Raw genomic sequence first — 7,169 nt, forward strand, 5'->3', positions numbered from 1 at the left:
TTTCCAAATGGTAACTAGCAAATATAATGGAAGTCAGGATTAAGGCAAAGTCACCCCTTGCACCAAGTTCTTGTCGTACTTCTCCAACCTTTTTCTTCTTGATGTTGGTTTGTAATCAGGCATACCACATGTATAGTAGGAAACTAGTCATATTGTGCTTTCAGTCAAGTGCACAATCCACACATATTTCTCTTAAGGATTTACGTATTGGTAAAGATGGTACGGGGCTGGTTATTTGTAGACGTCTAAGCATGGAGCTAAGCTTTTAAGAAACTGAACAGACAGCTTAGAGCACATTATTCTCCTTTAGAAGTAAAAGCAGAGCAGAGTTTTATGGAATCCAAATCTAAAGTTCACACTGGCTTCTAACATTCTGTAAATAATTCTCTGTGCAATGCTTTGACTTGACAATGACACCCTGGATAGGCAAGCAGAAAAGATATCTATTAATTTAATGTGGGAGAATAAGAAAACTGAACTATATGCATACACATCCTTGAAAGATGCAGAAATGTATTTGCTCTCACAATAAACACTCAGTCCAATGTCCACTCTTTTGGTGGAGAGAATTAACAAAAATGACTATATTAATGCAAATCAATAGAATTTTATGTATGACAAAAAATAAATAGGAAATGGGTCAGGGAAGGAAAAACATGATTATACCATGCTTATTGCATCTCTCTTGCAAATATCCATCAAAATGTTTTTTAAAGTATAGGAATAATGGGAGATAATTATTCTTTTTCTCTGTGAATACATTCTGCATTATTGATTGGAAAGAGTAGAAATTTCTTTTCTTCCCTTCAAAACTGAAAAGGAAACAAGTTATAAGACTGAAAGGAGAAATGTGGCTGAAAATGTTTCTGCAGGAATCCTAAAGCAATAGTTTATATTAGTACTTTCTTATGCTTGTTTTTCAAAATCAGTTACCACAAGTTATTTACTTAATCTAATGTTACCAAGATTACTTTTTTGTTTACTGGTTAACTGTCAGCTAACAAATTGGTGCCTTTTTTTTCCCCTAAGGAGCTATTGGTTGGTGTCAGATGCAAACTATTTCCTGTGGAAGAATATCCCTTTACCGTTGGCATTCACTCCAGTAGTATGTTATTGCAAACATCTGGAGCACACAAGAAAAACACTGTCTGGATTCTTTCCTAAAGCACCTCAATCAGAATAGTCTGAGCAAGAGAAATGCCAGATTAAATGAGTAACTCAAAAGGACTAGAGTATAGTAGCAAGAATACAAAGGTAAAAAGTACAATTCTTTAACTTGCAGGCCTACAGTGGATTTATACATCTCAAAGACCATTCCAGCTACGGCAATTATAAAACTATTTTTTCTGTGTCATACACGATAAAGCAAAGGTGAACATGCACACATTCAAGACTTTCATTTTAGATTGATGAATTATCTATCGACAGACAATGAATCTCTGTGACTTCCTCCCCTACTCCCCAGATTCAAATTATGTTAAAAGCCATGGTACAAACTAAAAGAAAGAAGCCAGAAACATAAATGGGAAGGATCCATTACTCACTGATGAACATACGACTGGATTGTGTGAGTGCCAAGTAGTCTCTTGAGGTACTGACTGTTCTTCAAGTGATGGCGTGAGAACATGCTGGTTGTGTCCATGCCTCGTGGACCTGAGCCCATAATGTTACAGACCCAAGCACCCAGGGGCATCAGTCAGAATCTTCCAAACTCTAGAAAAATATTCCCACATTCCACTCCTCAGTTCAGATGATTGTAACTGAAAATGTGATCTTTCCATTATTCAGTGTTCACTAATTGTTATATAATAATGTTATCTGTTACTAATTTGGATATTAATGCTTTTCTACTACACTTTTTTATTATTATTATTTTAAACAATATTTTCCATGAAACTATCTCCTTGCAACTTCCCACAATCAATTTACTTGGAATCAGTCACCTCATTTCTAGCAGTCTCTCAGGACCTATGACCTGTCTTTAAAATGTCAGTTGCACAGTGAAGCATACTGGTATGCACATTTTATCTAATGCTTCTTTGAGAAGTGATGCCAGGTATTTCAAGGAAGTAATATTTTCAGTGGATAAGCGAATGTCTCATCCACCAGTCACTCAAACAAAGTGGCTGTTCTTGCTTACCTCAGCTTTGAATTTGTTCTGGAGAATTTGCAGTTCTCTGCAGCTGTTCTGGGAAAACTCACAACTCCCCTTCTCCCTAGGTAAGAACTATTACTAACAGAAATCTTCAGAATCAAGTGTGTGCTGTTTGCTTCCTTTGTAATTACCACCGGTCCATTTTTAGCTACTGGTTCAGAAAAGAAGAGCTGTAGAGCCTATTGACTCTGGATTGTAATCCCAGCTAAAAGGTACAAAACCCACATAGTGATAGAGCTTTAAGTTTGTCATGACCTTGAATATCTGTTTTCTTTCAAAACAGTGGAATAGTTTATGATCTTTCTAGCAAGCATCAGGAAAAATTATTAGCACTCAGGCAACAGCAGAAGGCAGTTCTATCTTACTCTTTTTTTTTTTTTTTTCCTAAAACAAGATGCAAAAGCTTAGGAAGAGAATCTAGATCAGACTGATTTTTTTCCATTAAAATACAGTCTGGTTGTTCAACAAGCCAGGTCATTAAACACTTGATTAGTAGGTAACATGCAGAGAGAAAACCAGGCCAGTACCACTTTCAGAAAAGCCCCCATAATTCAATTTATAACTAACATTCTTGACTTATATTACCTGAAGGCCTGACCTATAGTCTACAAGCCTCCTTTAAAAAGTGAGAGAATTTGGCCTAAATGTCTGTAAAATTGTTTTGTGACACCTCTTCAGTATGTCCAATCTTATCTTTTAGCAGAAAGATACAACTTCTGTCTAAGAAAGTCAGATCAGAAGAAGACTCTGTATCTTATTTTCCCTGGGATGTGCTCTGTTTTTATACTACTGTCATTTGGTTTTATGGTAATTCAGTGCCAGACACAGGTTAGTGGGCTAAAAGGACCTTATGTCTTATGCAATACACAAATGCTTCTGTTCCAAGGTCTCAACCCACACAGTCAGTCTAAAATTGTATTGCTGAATACTTATACCTAGCTAATAACTACACCTGAATACTTTTGGTACAGGTGTCAAGTACCATATTTAGTAAATTGCCATATAAATCTCCTATACTGCTATTTTTTAACATTGACAAATGCTGAATTTATTTAGCATTGAACATTCTTACTTCAGAAGATCTTACACAGAATAACTCTACTCTGAATATTGCTTTAAAAAGTGTAAGCACAATGAATGAAAAGAAAAAATCCCACATATCATTTACAGTCTGAAATGTGGGGAAAATCCTGTTTTTTTTCCCTTGCTTTAAAATATATATTATTTTGTATAGGCTGCTCTGATATCCAGAGATTAGTAAAGGAAGAACAATCTGAATTTTCTTTGGCTCTTGCCATTGCTCAGGTGGTTAACATTTGAAGATACCTTGTTTGTGTCATTAGCACCATTTTGTAGTTTCTTACACCAACTGAGATTTCATCTAGAGATAAAATGGTAAAGATCAGAAGGCTTAATATACACAAGTTAATTTGTGTTTCTCTGATAATTTCTATTCTTTTCTTCTTCAGTTGAAAAATAACGCATCAGTAGTGTGCCTGACAAACCCAATAAACCCTATTTAATATCATTTACCCTTGTAAATTTGTGACTTCAACAACCTTGTCAGTATTTGAATTAAAAACAAACAAACAAACAAACAACAAAGAAAGAGCTACAAAGGATTCTAGAAACTTATTAAAACTCTACTCAGTTTTGCAAATTGTTTGGAGTGAAGTGTTGATTAAAATTTCCATAAATATTTTACAGCACTGACCTTCTGCTTTGGAAGTTGCTTAAACTAGACACTGAAAGCAAATACAATCTTAAACCTGTTTAATCTGATAAAATGGATTATCAAGCCAACAGTTTAGCCAGTTTACAGCTAGCTTGGACTGCCTTAGCCCACTACCGAGAGCCTCTCTTCTTTCTCTGTGAGGTTCAAGGGAGCTGTTTTCTTGCTTTACATACACTGGGATCTATAATCCCACTCCTAAATTTCCGTGGGATCATGTCTTCCCTTAAATTCACATGTAAATCCAAGTTTTACAGAAATTGCTGGACTGATTACTGGCATTTGTGATTTTGGGATCAAAACATTTTGCGATTTTTTAATCATTTGCTATTGCACAAAGCAAATAACCTAGGTACAAAGGAGAGATTCCTTCAAAAAGTTCAGGTTTATATGCTCAATCCTGTTTGTATAGGAGCTAAAGGGTGACCTGAGCTTTCAAGGTCCATCAGGTGAAACATCCTTTCTCCAAATTTATAGAAGGGGTATACTCAGATGCTTCACTGTTCTCACAGAGCACGTCCAAGTCAAGATAGAATTTCTTTTACTGTTCTGCAGATTGTGTAAGGCAGTTAATTCATCTATGTAATTTTGATCAGTAGAGTGAGAAACAGAAACTTGTAACTTTTGCCGTGTTTAAGATTTTTGACATTCAATTCTGTTTTCTGCAACAGAAAGGATGTAATTACTGTGGATGTTTATTCAAGAAGTGAGGAAAAATACATCCCCATTTCCAGGATCCTCTCCAATGATCATTTATTCTGAAATGCTGAAATTTTTATCAAACTTTGTCTTTTATGTGATGCCTTTTGAAGTTGGTAGACTTTCTGATTACCTAAGATCTGTTAAGTGCAGCAGTTTATTATAGGCGAAACATTTTTTACATGTCACAGATTCTAAGTCTTTGCACTTGCCAAACTAAGGAGTAAAAGATGAGTATAAGCTGTACAATAATCAGAGGTAAATATAAAAAATCATCTCTTTGATTTGGCATTGCCTTTGACAGGACTTCATAGATTTACAGATACAAAGGTAAGAATCTCAAATCATGGTACAAAGAGGGTCTGTGCAGAATTAACTGCCATGGCTTGCTTATGTATCATTTGGAGTAAGGTGACTCAGCTTTTTTTTTATTTTTACATCACTGCCAAATCAAGCATCAGAAGGCTTGGTAAGCCAGTTTATGTTTATCTTTTATCTTGCAAAAGATACACATAATAGGTCATAAGATTCAGAGTTCTAAATTCTTATATTTGCTGTTGCTTTTACTTAGTACTTGTTAAAATATTTACTATTGTAACAGTGCTTTAACCATTGGAGTACATTCACTATTAGTGGGTGAACAATCCAGACCTTGGTGAATTTGTCTTGTAAAGACCTAGCTATTTTTAAATTCATGAAAGGAGGAAGCATCTTTGAAAAATTATTTTATTCTTAAATCTTTATAATAAGAAATGGAACAGTATGAAACTAAACAGTCTGTATTTTTGTCATTTGTCAAACATTTCAGATACTATTGCCACACTGATAGGTTCAAAAGTTGAGAGGACTAGTCTCTAAAGTGAGAAGAAAGTCTGTCAATCCAATCAGTATTCTTAAATATTTGGTTGACACTCTTTATACTAAGTGATAGGAACCATATGAGGACCTAAAAAAATAGACATCACTCATTCACTTTTGGCTAAGACCAGGCTTGCTTCCATTCTTACACTTCGATTTCTCTTAGATACAAAACGGTGATTTGAGGGGAAAAAGTGTTGGCTCGGTTGTATGGCAAGATGGGATACTTGGAACTTTCAATATCCTGGCATACAATTCTTTGGAAGATGTCCAAAGTACTGTGTTTTATTCCAGCTGGCATGTAGCTTACTCCTGCCACAGTCAAGACCTGAAAAGGTTTTCTCAGTAAGTGTATAAAGTTTTCTTGCATCAGCATCAGACAGAGTTGTCGTGGGGTTTTTTTTGTTTGTTTTACCTATTACAACAGTGCTACTGTCTCCCAAAATTCTTTTATTCATCTGGTTCTGTTCCTTTTGACTTCTTATTCAGATTTTCAATCCTTAAGGAGAACAATAAACCTTGAGGTTGTGTGCGTCCATAGTGTAATCATTTTTTGAGACTTTTTGTACATTATCTTTGGTTGAGATGAGGTAATACGTCAAGAAAAAAAAAAAGATTGATCACAGGTATAAATTTTAATCTACACTAAAAATTGAATTCATGCAACCACAATGACTAAGCTATAATCTTTAACAGCTTTATTGAATAAAAGCGTATACTTTAAATCAAAATTATTGGCAATCTATGAATGTATTATATCAAATATTGAATAATATATAGAGCAGTCCTTTGACAATGAGGTCTTAGCCTTACTCTTCAGGCTATAAAAATCATACTACTATCTCCTCCTTATGACCTTACAAATTTGAATTTTTTTCTGCTCAATATCGTACCTTCCTTCTCCAATTCCTTAGGACATTTCCATATGCGGCAAAAGATGTATATCGGAATGTAGTCAGGAAGCTTTTATGGTCTTCAACATCTTAAATGAATTCTCTGATCACTCGTAGCCAAAATGCGCAACAGCTCACTATGTCTAACAATGTTTTAAATTCTAATAGGCCTGGGTTGCTCTTGGAAAGAAAGATGCAATGGCATACCTTCTCGAGTGGTTCTCCAGCAGATAGTAGCCCCCGTTGGTTATTCTCATGGGATACAGCCCTGTCCTTAGTGTTTTCTTTTGGTTAGCCTTAAGCTGTTCTGCTGGGAGCATGGTTATGTGCTTTTTCTCTGTGAAACACTGAAGAGCACCCCTGCAACTCTCAGTGACTTCTGGTCTCCCTTCCACAGATCACATACCTTGGAGTTGATGTCACAATGCTGAAACTTTTGTTTCTTCACATTTTTCACAGGAGTTAGACATATGTTTAACAGTATCATTGGATATGTCTATTGTGTCACTAGGGTGAAAGGTAGAAGCTGAGGACAGACAACCATTACCAGCATAGTCCTCTGGCCTGTGCTCTGCTCACTACCTGCATCAAAGGGCACTCAGATGAGATCAGGAATATCTTTGGAATCTGTTTTGATGGAGCAGAGTTGCCTTAAAGTCCATAGGGGTGAAACCCCATTAAGATATTAAAATATATCATATAAACTGTTGGCTGTCACACACAGATCAAGTTTCAGGTCTGCTGTTAGATTATAAAAAGGTCTTCAGAGAAAAGTTGTTGTTGCACATTTGTCTGACTTCCTAATACTAAAGTTAATTAGACACTTTACTGT

This window comes from Grus americana, chromosome Z, assembly GCF_028858705.1.
Source record: "Grus americana isolate bGruAme1 chromosome Z, bGruAme1.mat, whole genome shotgun sequence".
Taxonomy (NCBI): domain Eukaryota; kingdom Metazoa; phylum Chordata; class Aves; order Gruiformes; family Gruidae; genus Grus; species Grus americana.